Below are 17,154 nucleotides of genomic sequence, written 5' to 3'. Positions count from 1 at the left end.
GTTTTGTTGATATTTTGTATGAATTTTTGGATCTCAATTTCCTTCAATTCTGCTCTGATTTTAGTTATTTCTTTCCTTCTGCTAGCTTTGGAGGTAGTTTGTTCTTGTTTTTTTAGTTCCTCTAGAAACTAGAGGTTAGTTTATCAAAACTAGAGTTTCAGTTTAACTAAAGTTTTGATGTTAGATAATTGATTTGAGATTTTTTTTAGTTTCTCCATAGGTTACTGGGGTACAGGTGGTATTTGGTTACATGTGTAAAATCTTTAGTGGTGCTTTGTGAGATTTTGGTGCACTCATCTCCCAAGCAGTATACAACACACTCTATTTGTAGTCTTTTATCCCTTGCCCCTCTCCCACCCTTCCCCCCAAGTCCCCAAAGTCCATTGTATCATTCTTATGCCTTTGCATCAGATTGATTTTTTTATGAGATATTTATCTCTTCCTTCATTTTTCTGGACTGCTTTAGAAGTTTCTTTGTGTTGATTTTCAACTTTGTCTTAGCTCTCATTGAGCTTCTTTGCAATCCATACTTTGAATTCTTTATCTGTCACTTCTGAGTGTCCATTTTGGTAGGGACCATTGCTGAAGAGCCAGTGAAGTTCTTTGGTTTTATCGCTACATTCAGATTTTTCATGGTGCCAGCATTTTTTTTCTGATCATAAAATATTTACTAAGGTATACTTTAGGGAATATAGTAAATATAAAATTTAGGATCACAATATAAAGCAATTTCACATCCTCTCAAAGGTAAAAACTCTGCAGATGTAAAACCACCGTGGAGACATTAAAAGCAGTTTGACTAGTACAGAAGTGGATTTTCATGAACATTTACAACTAGAGCATATGAATACCTTTCAAGTGCAAAAACATACCACATTACACTAATGCAGCAACAATACATTCATTATTGTTCTCATTAGCCATTAGTAGTCAACTTGCATAAAACACCAGAAAAAAGCACAGTGGAGTTCACAAAGTGGTCAAAAAAATGAACCTGTCCTTGCAACACACACATTGTAATGGAAGAAGAGATGTTAAAAAAGTATATGCACACTATAGAAGCTGTGTTCATTCCAAGGATCTCAAGTGTCATTTCCTTTTCTGTAAAATCAAATTACATGAACCAGGCACAATTAATATTTGGGAGGCAGTGTGTAGCTAAAATTTCATTTAACTGGTTATTCAATGATTTTTTAAATCTCCATGAATCTTTTCTGTCCTGAGGTAGTTGCAAAATAAATCATAACTTGGATATCATCTACAGCTGGGGCTTTGACTTTTTACTCATTAAAACTAGTTGTTACAGGAACTACCTTTAGATATTTAAAAGACAGTTGAGAAAGGGGCCTCTTACTACACACACAATATGATGGCTATGTGGGAAAGAGAATTAGCTGCTTCAGAACATGAGAGATACTGTACACCATTCCACCCCCCCCACCGATTTTAGATTCTTTATTGTCCAAAAACCCACCATGAACAACACAGTGAAAGCAGACAGATCATCATCCTTTGCTGTAGCCAGGGAAGAAAAGGTCTAGTAGAGTCTGCAGAATCTCATGGGGAATTATGATGTAATTCTGGCTAAGATCATGCCAGCAAGCAGGGCAGGAGAAAACCTGTGCCTTAAAGGAGCACTGTAGGCAATTTTTACAGACACTGTGGAAGCACTCAGTTGTCACAGGCTGGTAAACTAGCTTCTGGCAGCAAACACACATAAAAGATTGTTCCAATTTTTTCAGAAAATTTGGTCCTTCCACAAGATATGCAAGCACTTCATCCCACAGCTTCTGGTTTTGACAGTCTTCTCTGATGAGATGTTGCTGTTGAGGAGTTAGTTGAAAAGTCTCAATTGCTCCTGCTGAATCTGATGCTTTGTATACTTTGGAGGCACTTAGACATCTGAAATCGGCCTTTCTGTGATTCCACTGGCCTGCTTCCTTGACTGTCCTTTAGTCTTCTTCCTTTCTTTATCTGAAGGGTAACCTGCTGGATACTGTAAATGTAGACATAATGTCCTTGACCATTCTATTCCTTCAGAGGTCCAAGAAGCAGGTTCAACATCATCTCTTCTTAAAAGATAGCACCAAATCAAGAATCCATGGCTTGATGAAATCTCTGGCCAGTATTTCACTACCTTATAAACGCCATCATATCTGTTGCCTTCTTCAGGAGCATATTTGTTGGTCTTCTTCCCTTTAAAACTGCATATCACTCTGACTGGCTTACCAGCTCTCCAATTCCGAGACTCTGCTCCAATTTTATCACCCAATGTAGCATCACAGTTTAGGGCCAATGCCCTGTTCGTGTTTGTTAATGTTTGATCAGCTGAAGGTGTGCCAATTCTTTTATTACCAGCAAGCTTTTTACCACCACTTCCAGTGTATAAGAACTCATCACCTCGGTCAACTTTATCCACAAATCCACCAGCCAAGACAAGAGAATAAACTCCATCATTACTTCAACCATGAAGTCCGCCAGCATGGGGTCTGTGAACACCTACTTGACTCACCTGAACTCTAAATCTCCAAGTTGATCCAACAGGAATAGGTCCATAATGATTAGAAGAGACAACAGTACATTCTGTCATATGACCAACACAAGCCATTGTCCTGCACCAGTCTCTCTGGCTTTCAGTACTAGCGGATGGCATCTTTGCTTTCCTTTCACTCATCTCGAGTCTTTCACCAGCCTTTACAACTTAACTGGAATCAGTTTTACAGGAAGAACAATACGAGTATTCCTCTTCTGGGACTTTATCCAAAGGTGTATTCAAGCAGTAAATATGATAAGCCACATTACATTCATCACATAGAAGCTGCATGTTGGGTTCATGTTTCCCACCATATACATGAAAGAAGCAAGAATGGCATTTCTTATCTGGGTCTCCACCACGCAGGTCACATTCAGGGTTATTTCTCCTTAAAAACTTTACATCTGAAAATGAAAGAGGATGGGCTCCAGGTTTCTCGGTCTTGAAGATTTCATTTACAGATATTATCTTGCACTCATTTAATGCTCAATGCTCCTTCAGAACCCCCCCACACCCAGGAAAATTTTCACACGAAGTTCTTTTTTGATCCTGGAGATTGCCTTCAATGTGATGATTTCTGCATCAAACAGAATCCTCTTTGTCTAGGATTTTCTACATTATAATTAACCATTACCACATCACCAACATTTAGTTCCTTTCATTTCGAAATGGTTCTAGCTCGTGGTCGAAGGTTCTTGACATTCATTTCTAGAGTACCACTTTCTGGGTATTCATCATACTGGATATGGTAAATAAAGTCTTCATAAGCAGCGGTAGAGTCTGAATTAGACGTAGAGAGTACATTGTCCAATTTATGTTCTCTTTGATTTATGATTTATATTTCCATTAATCCTTTTACAAGAACTGCCGTTCTTCAGTGGAGTTTCGCCACGTGACTGTCCATCAGAATCTCTAGTAACACTGTATGTGTGCTTGAAACCAAGCACCAAGGCCAACATCTCTGGCATCCACCAATTCATTTACCTTATATAGTCCGAAGCTAGGATCAGTAAGATGGGCACGAGCTGATGTAGGTGGCTGACTAGAAGATCCCACCCTTGGAGCTTTCTTTGCTTTAGGTGGACTATCAGAACAAGGTTTAGCCTCAATCTGTGTAGATGTTCTAGGAAGATGATTAGGTTCTGGGCAAACTAGCAGCTGAATTATATCATTCAGTCCAACATCCTAGTCAAATAAGGTATATCCATTTTCAAACTGCTTGCCCCAGTAGAAGAGGTGCTGGCACTCGGGCCGCACATCGAACGGCACCCACATCTGCTTGCGCAGCTCCTCAATCGTGGCTTTGTGAGACACGTCCTCAATGGTGCACGTCTTGGAGCCGTCGGTGATGGGAACCTGGATCCACATCTTGGCGCTGGGAGAGGAGCTGGTCCCATTTGTCTCCCGCTGCGCTCGAGGCGCCGCGCCCCGCCTGGTCCACGCCGCTTCCCCTGCGGCTACGGCCCTCCGCGGCAGGCGGGCGAGCGCACGCTCTGTACCCACCTGGACTGACGCCGGGCCCCACAGGCGGTGGCGACTCTCAGTCCGCTTGCCAGGCCGCCGAGCTGAGAGATAACCAGAACCACTGGAGTCTGCCGCAGCCACTGCCTCAAAAATAGGAAGAGACCATGCCTGTGCCTTGCGGAGTGTTTACTTATAGAGCTGAATCTCCCTCATGGAGGTCAGGGTGCCAACCAGATCTCTGGTGCCAGCAATTTTACACTGGTTCTTTCTCACCCAGAGACGCTTGAACCTCTAATTTTTATACTTATTTTTTGTTCAGGTAGCATTTTTTTCTTTTTTACCCTCTGATATTTTTTATTCTTTTCCTTTCTCTTTTTCCCCTTCCCTAGGGGGTGTGACTAGAAAATGCTGGGTAAGGTCTTTTCGCTTTTCTTCTATAGCCTTATGCACTCTGCCATCGGGTTCTATATTGGGCTGTACAGTTCAACCTACAAGCCAGAACATACTGCTTACGGGCAAGAGCCAGCTGTGGTCAACATGGATGAGTATATACTTCATCCTTATTTACTGAAAGAAGTTCTCTGTTCCCTCAGGCAATGGGCTGATTCATGGAGCGCTCAGTGGTCTAAGTTCTCTGCTCAGCCCCAGGGGGATGGGGGCCAATATAGGTGGGGCTTGACTGGGCAGGTCTGCCTAAGGTCTCCTAATGGCAGGCAGAAGCACCAGTACTGAGGGAGAATCTAGTGGGTGGCCACAAAGCACTTAGAGCTGTGCCTGGGTGTGGATCTGGGAAACCTCAGACCCAAGTTCTCTGCATGAGGATGGGTGCTGACCTAAATTCTTACTCCAGAAGTGTGGGTACTTCAGATTCCTGCAGATCTGCCTCAGGGTGGAGCAGAGAGGCCTCCGCTCCACCAAGATCTCTGAACAGCAGGGGTGGAGTGACTCAGGCTGCTGAACCAGGCAAGCAGATACTTTTGAATGCCTGGAGATGTGCCTGGGTGTGAAGCAGAGAGGGCCTCCCTGCACCTGGATCTCTGCACAGAAAAGGTGGGGCAACTCAGGCTACCAATCTGGACAAGAAGATCCTTGAATGCCTGGAGATATGCCTTGGCGTGGAGCAGAGGGGGGCGTCCCTGCACCAGGATCTCTGCACAGAAAGTGTGGGTGGGTCAAGTTGCTGATCCAGATGAGCAGGTGCTCTGAATGCCTAGAGATCTACTTGTGTGTGGAATGGAGAGTCTTACTTCACCATGATTTATGCCCAGGAAGAATAGAGTGGCTCAGGCTGCTGAACCAGGTGAACATGTTCTCCAAATGCCTGGAGATCTGCCTGGGCGTGAATTGGAGAGAGCCCCCCATACTATGATCTCTGCACAGGAAGTGTGGAGCAACTCAGGCTGCTAGTCCAGGTGAGCAGGTGCTCCAAATGCCTGGAGATCTGCCTATGTGTGGAGCTTAGAGGATTCCACTGTACCACAATCCAGGCACAAGAAGAGTGTGGCAGCTGAAGCTACTGATCCAGACAAGGAGATTCTCCAAATACTTGGAGATCTGCCTGTGTATGGAGCTTAGAGGGCCCTACTGCACCGTGATCTGTGTCTATGTCCATGAAGGGTGGGACAGCTCAGGCTGCTGATCCAGGCAAGTCAGTGCTCCAAATACCTGGATTTCTTCCTGAGGGTGGGGCAGAGGGTGTCCTGTTGTACCATAATCTCAGAGGAGTAGGCTGGGGCACCCAGCAGTAACACATGCAGACCAGTTCCAGGTTGCCAACCTGGGTCTAGCTGCAAGTCTTATTGCCCAGGAGAAACCACAGCTGTAGCAGCTCTCCTCCTCCCCTAAGGCTGCCACAGGGGAGAGCACCATTCCAGTGCCTACTGCTGAGGCACTTTCCTCAGTTCTGGCTTTGGAGGCCCATACCCCACTCCAGAGCAGGTGTTCCAATCTCTGGCCTGAGACTAAAAGGCCTGCATGACCATGCAGCTGCATCACCAAAGAATGGATGACTTTGTATGTACCCAGATTAAAAATGGCATCCTGTTCTTAGTACAGGGTCTAAGAAAATGTCGGCAGCTTTTCCTGGTGTCTTTCCCTCACAACATCTCCAAGCCTGTCTCCAAGTTAGCACCAGGGCTTGCGAGAAACAGTATGCTCAGTAGGCCTGGGTTGCTCAGGTCCCCAGTGGAAAGGTGAGTCACAGAGGGCAGCTCTCTTCCTCTTTCACATACTTGGGCTTCACTCACTTTTATCAGCTGGACACCATCATGGAGGCTGTTTGCCCATGTTCTCCTCTCTTGGATTTGTGTGTCCTTCACAATTCTAGTAGATTCCTATTTTCATTCTTGAATTAAAGCTCACAAGGTTTATCTTCATGCACTGTTTTGCTATTTCCAAGTGGCTAAAGCATGCTAAAAGCTTCTAATCTGCCATCTTGGAAAAAAAAATCTACGATTTCTTTTAAAGGCCCCTTGATTCCTCTAAACCATGGTTTCCTTGTCAGCATGATGGAGTCAATATCATTAGCTCTGCCTACCTCTTTTTGGTGACCAAATAATGTAAGGAACATACAAGTCCCAGTTTGAAGTATTCTTAGAACAGTAAAGTTCTGGTTAGCCCTTCTGAATGTTTGTCAATTGTGTTTATTTTTTCAAAAAGCCTACTTTTAGTTTCATTAATTTTTTCTTTTAGTATCAATTTAATTTATTTCTGTTCTGATCTTTATCGTGTCTTCTACTAATTTTGAGTTTAGTTTATTCTTGCTTTTCTAGTTCTTTAGGTGCATTGTTAGGTTTTTTATTTGAAATCTCTTCACTCTTTTGATGTAGGCATTTATTGCTCTCAACTTCCCTTTTAGTACCACTGCTTTTGCTGTATTCCATAGATTTTGCTATGTTGTGTTTCCATTTTCGTTTGTTTCAAGAGAATGCTAACTTTGACGTTTCTTTATTTACCCACTGGATGAACTGTCTCTTACTGAGATTGGGCTGTTAATGTCTCCTATTATTATTTTGTTGTATTTCTCCCTTTAAATTTATTGTTTGTTTTATATAATTGGGTGCTGCAGTGTTAGCTGTGTATATATTTACAATTGATATATCCCCTTGTTGATTTATTTATCATTTAACCTTGGTTTCTATTTATAGTTTTTGACTTGAAGTCTCTTTTATCTAAGTACACCTACTCATGTTCCTTTTTGGTTTCCATATGCATGGAATATCTGTTTCCATCGCTTCATTTTCAGTCTTTATGTGTTTTTTTAGGTGAAGTGAGTTTCCTATAAGCAGCATATCATTGAGTCTTGTTTCTCTAGCTGTTTAGCCACTCTGTCTTTTATTGGAGAATTTAGTCCATTTACATTCAAAGTTATTTCTGATATGTAAAGTCCTACTAATACCAGCTTGTTCCTTGTTTTCTGGTTGTATTGTAACTCTCTCTTTCTTACTGTTTCCCTTTCAGGAAAAGTTATTTTACCTGGTGGTATGTTTTAATTTTTTCCTTTTTATTTTTTAGTGTATCTATAGCAAGTTTCTTCTTTGTGGTTACCATAGTACTTAAAAAATGTCTTATGGATGTAGCAAGTTATTTTAAACAGATGAGAACTTAATTTTAATTACAGACAAAAGAATAGAAAGAAGCAAACAAAGGAAAACTGAAAACAACTCTGTACTCTAACTTCATCCTTATCACATTTTGGCTTTTTATTGTCTCAATCTACATCTAGTATTTACATTTTCCAGTGAATTTTTTATCTTTGAGTATTTTCTTTTGCATGTTACCATTCTTTTATTTTTAAAATTATACATTAAATTCTGGGACACGTGTGCAGAACTTGCAGGTTTGTTACTAGGTATCATGGTGGTTTGCTGCATGCATCCACCCATCATCTACATTAGGTATTTCTCCTAATGCTATGCCACCCCCTAGCTCCACACCCCCTGACAGGCCGTGGTGTGTGATGTTCCCCTCCCTGTGTCCATGTGTTCTTATTGTTCAACTCCCATTTATGAGTGAGAACGTGCAGTGTTTGGTTTTCTGTTCCTGTGTTGGTTTGCCGAGAATGATGGTTTCCAGCTTCATCCATGTCCGTGCAAAGTACATGAACTCATCCTTTTTTATGGCTGCATAGTATTCCATGGTGTATATGTGCCACATTTTCTGTACCCAGTCAATCATTGATGGGCATTTGAATTGCTTACTGGTTTATCTTTGAGTTTGTTGAGTTTCCTTAGATGTGCTGTTTCGAATTGTTCATCTAAAAGCTCACATGGGGGGGTGTGGAGCCAAGATGGCCAAATAGGAACAGCTCCAGTCTACAGCTCCCAGCGTGCGTGATGCAGAAGATGGGTGATTTCTGCATTTCCAACTGAAGTACAGGGTTCATCTCACTGGGGAGTGCTGGACAGTAGTTGCAGGACAGTGGGTGCAGCGCACCATGCGTGAGCTGAAGCAGGGCAAGGCATTGCCTCACCCGGCAAGTGAAAGGGGTCAGGGAATTCCCTTTCCTAGTCAAAGAAAGTGGTGACAGACGGCACCTGGAAAATTGGGTCACTCCCACCCTAATACTGTGCTTTTCCAACAGGCTTAACAAACAGCACACCAGGAGATTATATCCCATGCCTGGCTTGGAGAGTCCTATGTCCACGGAGCCTCGCTCATTGCTAGCACAGCAGTCTGACATCAAACTGCAAGGTGGCAGCGAGGCTGGGGGAGGGGTACTGCCATTGCTGAGGCTTGAGTAGGTAAACAAAGTGGCCAGGAAGCTCGAACTGGGTGGAGCCCAGCACAGCTCAAGGAGGCCTGCCTGCCTCTGTAGGCTCCACCTCTGGGGGCAGGGCACAGACAAACAAAAGGCAGCAGTGACCTCTGTGGCCTTAAATGTCCCTGTCTGACAGCTTTGAAGAGAGTACTCGTTCTCCCAGCACGCAGCTGCAGATGTGAGAACGGGCAGACTGCCTCCTCAAGTGGGTCCCTGACCCCCGAGTAGCCTAACTGGGAGGCACCCCCCAGCAGGAGCGGACTGACACCTCACACAGCCGGGTACTCCTCTGAGTCAAAACTTCCAGAGGAATGATCAGGCAGTAGCATTTGCGGATCAACAATATCCGCTGTTCTGCAGCCTCTGCTGCTGATACCCAGGCAAACAGGGTCTGGAGTGGGCCTCCGGCAAACTCCAACAGACCTGCAGCTGAGGGTCCTGACTGTTAGAAGGAAAACTAACAAACAGAAAGGACATCCACACCAAAAAACCATCTGTACATCACCATGATCAAAGACCAAAGGTAGATAAAACCACAAAGATGGGGAAAAACCAGAGCAGAAAAACCAGAAACTCTAAAAATCAGAGCGCCTCTCCTCCTCCAAAGGAAGGCAGCTCCTCACCAGCAATGGAACAAAGCTGGATGGAGAATAACTTTGACAAGTTGAAAGAAGAAGGCTTCAGAAGATCAAACTACTCCGAGCTAAAGGAGGAAGTTCGAACCCATGGCAAAGAAGTTAAAAACCTTGAAAAAAAATTAGATGAATGGCTAACTAGAAAATGCAGAGAAGTCCTTAAAGGACCTGATGGAGCTGAAAACCATGGCACAAGAACTACGTGACGAATACACAAGCCTCAGTAGCTGATGCAATCAACTGGAAGAAAGGGTGTCAGCGATAGAAGATGAAATGAATGAAATGAAGCGAGAAGTTTAGAGAAAAAAGAATAAAAAGAAACGAAAAAAGCCTCCAAGAAATATGGGACTGTGTGAAAAGACCAAATCTACATCTGATTGGTGTATCTGAAAGTGACAGGGAGAATGGAACCAAGTTGGAAAACACTCTGCAGGATATTATCCAGGAGAACTTCCCCAACCTAGGAAGGCAGGCCAACATTCAAATTCAGGAAATACAGAGAATGCCACAAAGATACTCCTCGAGAAGAGCAACTCCAAGACACATAATTGTCAGATTCACCAAAGTTGAAATGAAGGAAAAAATGTTAAGGGCACCAAGGGAGAAAGGTCGGGTTACCCACAAAGAGAAGCCCATCAGACTAACAGCTGATCTCTCGGCAGAAACTCTACAAGCCAGAAGAGAGTGGGGGCCAATATTCAACATTCTTAAAGAAAAGAATTTTCAACCCAGAATTTCATGTCCAGCCAAACTAAGATTCATAAGTGAAGGAGAAATAAAATCCTTTACAGAGAAGTAAATGCTGAGAGATTTTGTCACCACCAGGCCTGCCCTAAAAGAGCTCCTGAAGGAAGCACTAAACATGGAAAGGAACAACCAGTAACAGCCAATGCAAAAACATGCCAGAATGTAAAGACCATCAAGGCTAGGAAGAAACTGCATCAACTAACAAGCAAAATAACCAGCTAACATCATAATGACAGGATCAAATTCACACATAACAATATTAACCTTAAATGTAAATGGGCTAAATGCTCCAATTAAAAGGCACAGACTGGCAAATTGGATAAAGAGTCAAGACCCATCAGTGTGCTGTATTCAGGAAACCCATCTCACATGCAGAGACATACATAGGCTCAAAATAAAGGGATGGAGGAAGATCTATCAAGCAAATGGAAAACAAAAAAAGGCAGGGGTTGCAATCCTAGTCTCTGATAAAACAGACTTTAAACCAACAAAGATCAAAAGAGACAAAGAAGGCCATTACATAATGGTAAAGGGATCAATTCAACAAGAAGAGCTAACTATCCTAAATATATATGCACCCAATACAGGAGCACCCAGATTCATAAAGCAAGTCCTTAGTGACCTTCAAAGAGACTCAGACTCCCACACAATAATAATGGGAGACTTTAACACCCCACTGTCAACATTAGACAGATCAACGAGACAGAAAGTTAGCAAGGATATCCAGGAATTGAACTCAGCTCTGCACCAAGCAGACCTAATAGACATCTGCAGAACTCTCCACCCCAAATCAACAGAATATACATTTTTTTCAGCACCACACCACACCTATTCCAAAATTGACCACATAGTTGGAAGTAAAGCACTCCTCAGCAAATGTAAAAGAACAGAAATTATAACAAACTGTTTCTCAGACCACAGTGCAATCAAACTAGAACTCAGGATTAAGAAACTCACTCAAAACTGCTCAACTACATGGAAAGTGAACAACCTGCTCCCGAATGACTACTGTGTACATAAAAAAATGGAGGCAGAAATAAAGATGTTCTTTGAAACCAATGAGAACAAAGACACAACATACCAGAATCCCTGAGACACATTCAAAGCAGTGTGTAGAGGAAAATTTATAGCACTAAATGCCCACAAGAGAAAGCAGGAAAGATCTAAAATTGACACCCTAACATCACAATTAAAAGAACTAGAGAAGCAAGAGCAAACATATTCAAAAGCTAGCAGAAGGCAAGAAATAACTAAGATCAGAGCAGAACTGAAGGAAATAGAGCCAGAAAAAACCCTTTAACAAAATCAATGAATCCAGGAGCTGGTTTTTTGAAAAGATCAACAAAATGGATAGACTGCTAGCAAGACTCATAAAGAAGAAAAGAGAGAAGAATCAAATAGATGCAATAAAAAATGAAAAAGGGGATATCACCACCGATCCCACAGAAATACAAACTACCATCAGAGAATACTATAAACACCTCTGTGCAAATAAACTAGAAAATCTAGAAGAAATGGATAAATTCCTGGACACATACACCCTCCCAAGACTAAACCAGGAAGAAATTGAATCTCTGAATAGACCAAAAACAGGCTCTGAAATTGAGGCAATAATGAATAGCTTACCAACCAAAAAAAGTCCAGGACCAGATGGATTCACAGCCGAATTTTACCAGAGGTACTAGGAGGAGTTGGTACCATTCCTTCTGAAGCTATTCCAATCAATAGAAAAAGAGAGAATCCTCCCTAACTCATTTTATGAGGCCAGCATCATCCTGATACCAAAGCCTGGCAGAGACACAACTAAAAAAGAGAATTTTAGACCAATATCCTTGATGAACATTGATGCAAAAATCCTCAATAAAATACTGGCAAACTGAATCCAGCAGCATATCAAAAACTTATCCACCATGATCAAGTGGGCTTCATACCTAGGATGCAAGGCTGGTTCAACATACACAAATCAGTAAATGTAATCCAGCATATAAACAGAACCAAAGACAAAAACCACATGATTATCTCAATAGGTGCAGAAAAGGCCTTTGACAAAATTCAACAACCCTTCATGCTAAAAACTCTCAATAAATTAGGTATTGATGGGACATATCTCAAAATAATAAGAGCTATTTATGACAAACCCACAGCCAATATCATACTGAATGGACAAAAACTGGAAAGATTCCCTTTGAAAACTGGCACAAGACAGGGATGCCCTCTCTCACCACTCCTATTCAACATAGTGTTGGAAGTTCTGGCGTGGGAAATCAGGCAGGAGAAGGAAATAAAGGGCATTCAATTAGGAAAAGAGGAAGTCAAATTGTCCCTGTTTGCAGATGACATGATCGTGTATCTAGAAAACCCCATCGTCTCAGCCCAAAATCTCCTTAAGCTGATAAGCAACTTCAGCAAAGTCTCAGGATACAAAATCAATGTGCAAAAATCACAAGCATTCTTATACACCAATAACAGACAAACAGAGAGCCAAATCATGAGTGAACTCCCATTCACAAATGCTTCAAAGAGAATAAAATACCTAGGAATCCAACTTACGAGTGATGTGAAGGACCTCTTCAAGGAGAATGACAAACCACTGCTCAATGAAATAAAAGAAGATACAAACAAATGGAAGAACATTCCATGCTCATGAGTATGAAGAATCAATATTGTGAAAATGGCCATACTGCCCAAGGTAATTTATAGATTCAATGCCATCCACATCAAGCTACCAATGACTTTTTTCACAGAATTGGAAGAAACTACTTTAAAGTCCATATGGAACCAAAAAAGAGCCCACATCGCCAAGTGAATCCTAAGCCAAAAGAACAAAGCTAGAGGCATCACGCTACCTGACTTCAAACTATACTACAAGGCTACAGTAACCAAAACAGCATGGTATTGGTATCAAAACAGGGATATAGACCAATGGAACAGAACAGAGCCCTCAGAAATAACGCCGCATGTCTACAACTATCTGATCTTTGACAAACCTGACAAAAACAAGAAATGGGGAAAGGATTCCCTATTTAATAAATGGTGCTGGGAAAACTGGCTAGCCATATGTAGAAAGCTGAAACTGGATCCCTTCCTTACACCTTATACAAAAATGAATTCAAGATGGATTAAAGACTTACATGTTAGACCTAAAACCATAAAAACCCTAGAAGAAAGCCCTGGCAATACCATTCAGGACATAGGCATGGGCAAGGACTTCATGTCTAAAACACCAAAAGCAATGGCAACAAAAGCCAAAATTGACAAATGGGATCTAATTAAACTAAAGAGCTTCTGCACAGCAAAAGAAACTACCATCAGAGTGAACTGGCAACCTACAAAATGGGAGAAAATTTTTGCAAGCTACTCATCTGACAAAGGGCTAATATCCAGCATCTACAATGAACTCAAACAAATTTACAAGAACAAAACAACCCATCAACAAGTGGGTGAAGGCTATGAACAGACACTTCTCAAAAGAAGACATTTATGCAGCCCAAAGACACATGAAAAAATGCTCATCATCACTGGCCATCAGAGAAATGCAAATCAAAACCACAATGAGATACCATCTCACACCAGTTAGAATGGCAATCATTAAAAGTCAGGAAACAACGGGCGCTGGAGAGGATGTGGAGAAATAGGAACACTTTTACACTGTTGGTGGGACTGTAAACTAGTTAAACCATTGTGGAAGTCAGTGTGGCGATTCCTCAGGGATCTAGAACTAGAAATACCATTTGACCCAGCCATCCCATTACTGAATATATACCCAAATGATTATAAGTCATGCTGTTTTAAAGACACATGCACATATATGTTTATTGCAGCACTATTCACAATAGCAAAGACTTGGAACCAACCCAAATGTCCATCAATGATAGACTGGATTAAGAAAATGTGGCACATATATACCATGGAATACTGTGCAGCCATAAAAAATGATGAGTTCATGTCCTTTGTCGGGACATGGATGAAGCTGGAAACCATCATTCTCAGCAAAGTATCGCAAGGACAAAAAACCAAACACTGCATGTTCTCACTCATAGGTGGGAATTGAACAATGAGAACACATGGACACAGGAAGGGGAACATCACACACCGGGGACTGTTGTGGGGTGGGGGGGTGGGGGAGGGATAGCATTAGGAGATATACCTAATGTTTTTTTTTTTTTTTTTTTTTTTTTTTTTTTTTTTTTTTTTTTTTGAGACGGAGTCTCGCTCTGTCACCCAGGCTGGAGTGCAGTGGCACAATCTCGGCTCACTGCAAGCTCCGCCTCCCGGGTTCACGCCATTCTCCTGCCTCAGCCTCTCCGAGTAGCTGGGACTACAGGCGCCCGCCACCACGCCCGGCTAATTTTTTGTATTTTTAGTAGAGACGGGGTTTCACCGTGGTCTCGATCTCCTGACCTCGTGATCCGCCCGCCTCGGCCTCCCAAAGTGCTGGGATTACAAGCGTGAGCCACCGCGCCCGGCCTTTACCTAATGTTAAATGACAAGTTAATGGGTGCAGCACACCAACATGGCACATGTATACATATGTAACAAACCTGCACGTTGTGCACATGTACCCTAAAACTTAAAGTATAATAATAAGAAAATTAAAAAATAAATAAGTAAATAAAAGCTTACACATTGCCGTCTCACTAGGGTCAATCAGTGGCTCCTTGCTTTGTCCATTTGGGAAAGCTATGATTTTATGTTTGCTTTTATTTTTTCTAGACTTTTATCTATGAAAGATTAGTGATTTATTCCAGTCTTTTCTGGCTGCCTTGCTTTGGTATTTCTATGGTGTGTTTGTTTAGAAGTTCTTTGAAGTTTGCCTGTTGAGCACCCTTAATCCTAGATCGTTGCCTCCTTTTCGGCACTAGATAGCACCTTAAGCCCAGGATTGCCTCCATTCTTGGTCACGTTTGGAGCACTGCCCATCCAAGATAAAGGAGTTTCCAAAGGAAATGCCCTAGTTGTGTGGGAAGGCTGGCTAGAAGTTCTTGCTGAAAGTACCCATGATGCATGTCTCCTCCAGCATGGTGCTGCTGAAAGCCACTCTTATTTGTCATCCCTTTTGGTTTGGATAAAGAGCAAAATTTTCCAGATTGGGGTTGCTAGTCACATCCCTCTTCTTTGTCTCTAGCTTCCCTCAAAATTTTTCGTCCCTATAGGCCTTACAATATTTTTGTGGGTTGAGACAGAAACAGTTTTCCTGTGAGAGTAGAAGATAGTGTGGAAGCTGACTGTCTGCCTCAGTCTAACGTTTTCTAGTGTAGAAAGTGTGAGTCCAGGGGGAATTGTCTATGCACAGTGCCCAGCAGATTTGGGGAGAGTCCATTCCTCTTAGTGTCCACTTGAAGTTCTTTTTACTTCTCTGTGTTCCTTGGGAAATCCCAGCATCAGATTTTGGTTATAGATATTTCTGGTTGAAATCTTGATGCTAGATATTGTTTGTTTGTTTTTGTTTTTGTTTTTGTTTGTTTGTTTATTTTGTTTTCTTTGGAGGTGAGTGAAGACAGATTGCTTCTGTTCTATTCTGCCATTTTGGTAATATCACTCTCTTTATGTCTTCCATTTCTTTTATTTGTCTAATTGCTCTGGCTAGACTTTTCAGTACTGTGATGAACAGAAATGGTGAGAGTGGATATCTTTGTCTTTCTTCTGGTCTTAGAGAAAAAGCACTCAACTTTTCACCATTGAGTATAATGCTAGCTGTGGGCTTGTCATAGAGGACCTTTATTATGTTGAGGTACAGTACTTTTATACCAAATTTGTTGAATTTTAATCACGAAAGTAGTTGGATTTTGTCAAATGCTTTTTCTGCATCTATTGAGATGATATAATTGTATACTTTATTCTGTTAATTTGGTGTATTGCATTTATTGATTTGTCCATGTTAAACCATCACTGCATCCCAACGATAAATCCCAGTTGATTGTGGTATATGATCTTTTGAATGTACTGTTGAATTTAGCTTGCTAGTATTTGATTGAAGATTTTTGCATCTATGTTCATCAGAGATATATGTGTGTAACTTTCTATTCTTATGGTGTCCATATCTGCCTTTGGTATTAGGGTACTGCTGGCCTCATAAAATGAGTTTGGACCTGTTCTCTCTTCTTCAGTTTTTTTGGGAGAGTTTGAGAAGTGTTGGCATTAATTATTCTCCAAATCTTTGATAGAGTTCACTATTGAAGCCATCTTATTCTGGTGTTTTCATTGTTGGGAGGTTTTATTACTGATTTAATTTCCTTGCTCATTATTGATTGGTCCATATTTGCTATATTTCCATGATTCAGTCTTGGTAGGTTGTATGTTTCTAGGAATTTATCCATTTCTTCTAGGTTATCCAATTGTTGGAATATAATTTTTCACAGCATTGTCTTATGATCCCTTGTATTTCTGTGGCATTAGTTGTAATGCCTTCTTTTTAATTTTTAATTTTATTTTAGAGACAGAGTCTTTCTCCATCCCCCAGGCTGGAGTGCAGTGGTGATCTCAGCATGCACCACCACACCCGGCTAATTTTGTGTTCTTAATAGAGACAGGGTTTCTCCATGTTGGTCAGGCTGGTCTCAAACTCCCAACCTCAGGTGATCCGCCCACCTTGGCCTCCCAAAGTGCTGAGATTACAGGTGTGAGCCCTGTGCCACATACTTTTAAACAACTATATCTTATGAAGGGTCATTCACTATCATGAGGACAGCTCCAAGCCAATGGTGCTAAACCATTTAAGAGAAATCCATTCCCATGATCCATTGACTTGGGGATTACATTTCGACATGCTTTGGTGGGGACAAATATCCAAACTATATCACTCACAAATATAGTCGTACAACACATAATGATGTTTTGGTCAATAATGAACTGCATATACAATGGCAGTCACATAAGATTGTAATGCAGCCATAAAATTCCTATCACTTTTTGATGCTGTAGCTGTTATAATGACATAGATCAACACACTACCACACATTACCTTTTCTATGTTTAGAAACACAATACCATTGTTACAATTGCCTAGAGTATTCAGT

The 17,154-nt window shown here is 41.6% G+C and overlaps 1 pseudogene; it reads right to left on the bottom strand.

Annotated features, from left to right (window-relative positions):
• Positions 1–988: 988 nt before the first annotated feature.
• LOC129475203 (E3 ubiquitin-protein ligase UHRF2-like) lies at positions 989–4,199 on the bottom strand (annotated as a pseudogene).
• Positions 4,200–17,154: the final 12,955 nt, after the last annotated feature.

Source organism: Symphalangus syndactylus, chromosome X, assembly GCF_028878055.3.
Source record: "Symphalangus syndactylus isolate Jambi chromosome X, NHGRI_mSymSyn1-v2.1_pri, whole genome shotgun sequence".
Classification (NCBI taxonomy): domain Eukaryota; kingdom Metazoa; phylum Chordata; class Mammalia; order Primates; family Hylobatidae; genus Symphalangus; species Symphalangus syndactylus.
The sequence above is the reverse complement of the archived record's forward strand: the minus strand, read 5'-3'. Positions and strand labels throughout refer to the sequence as shown.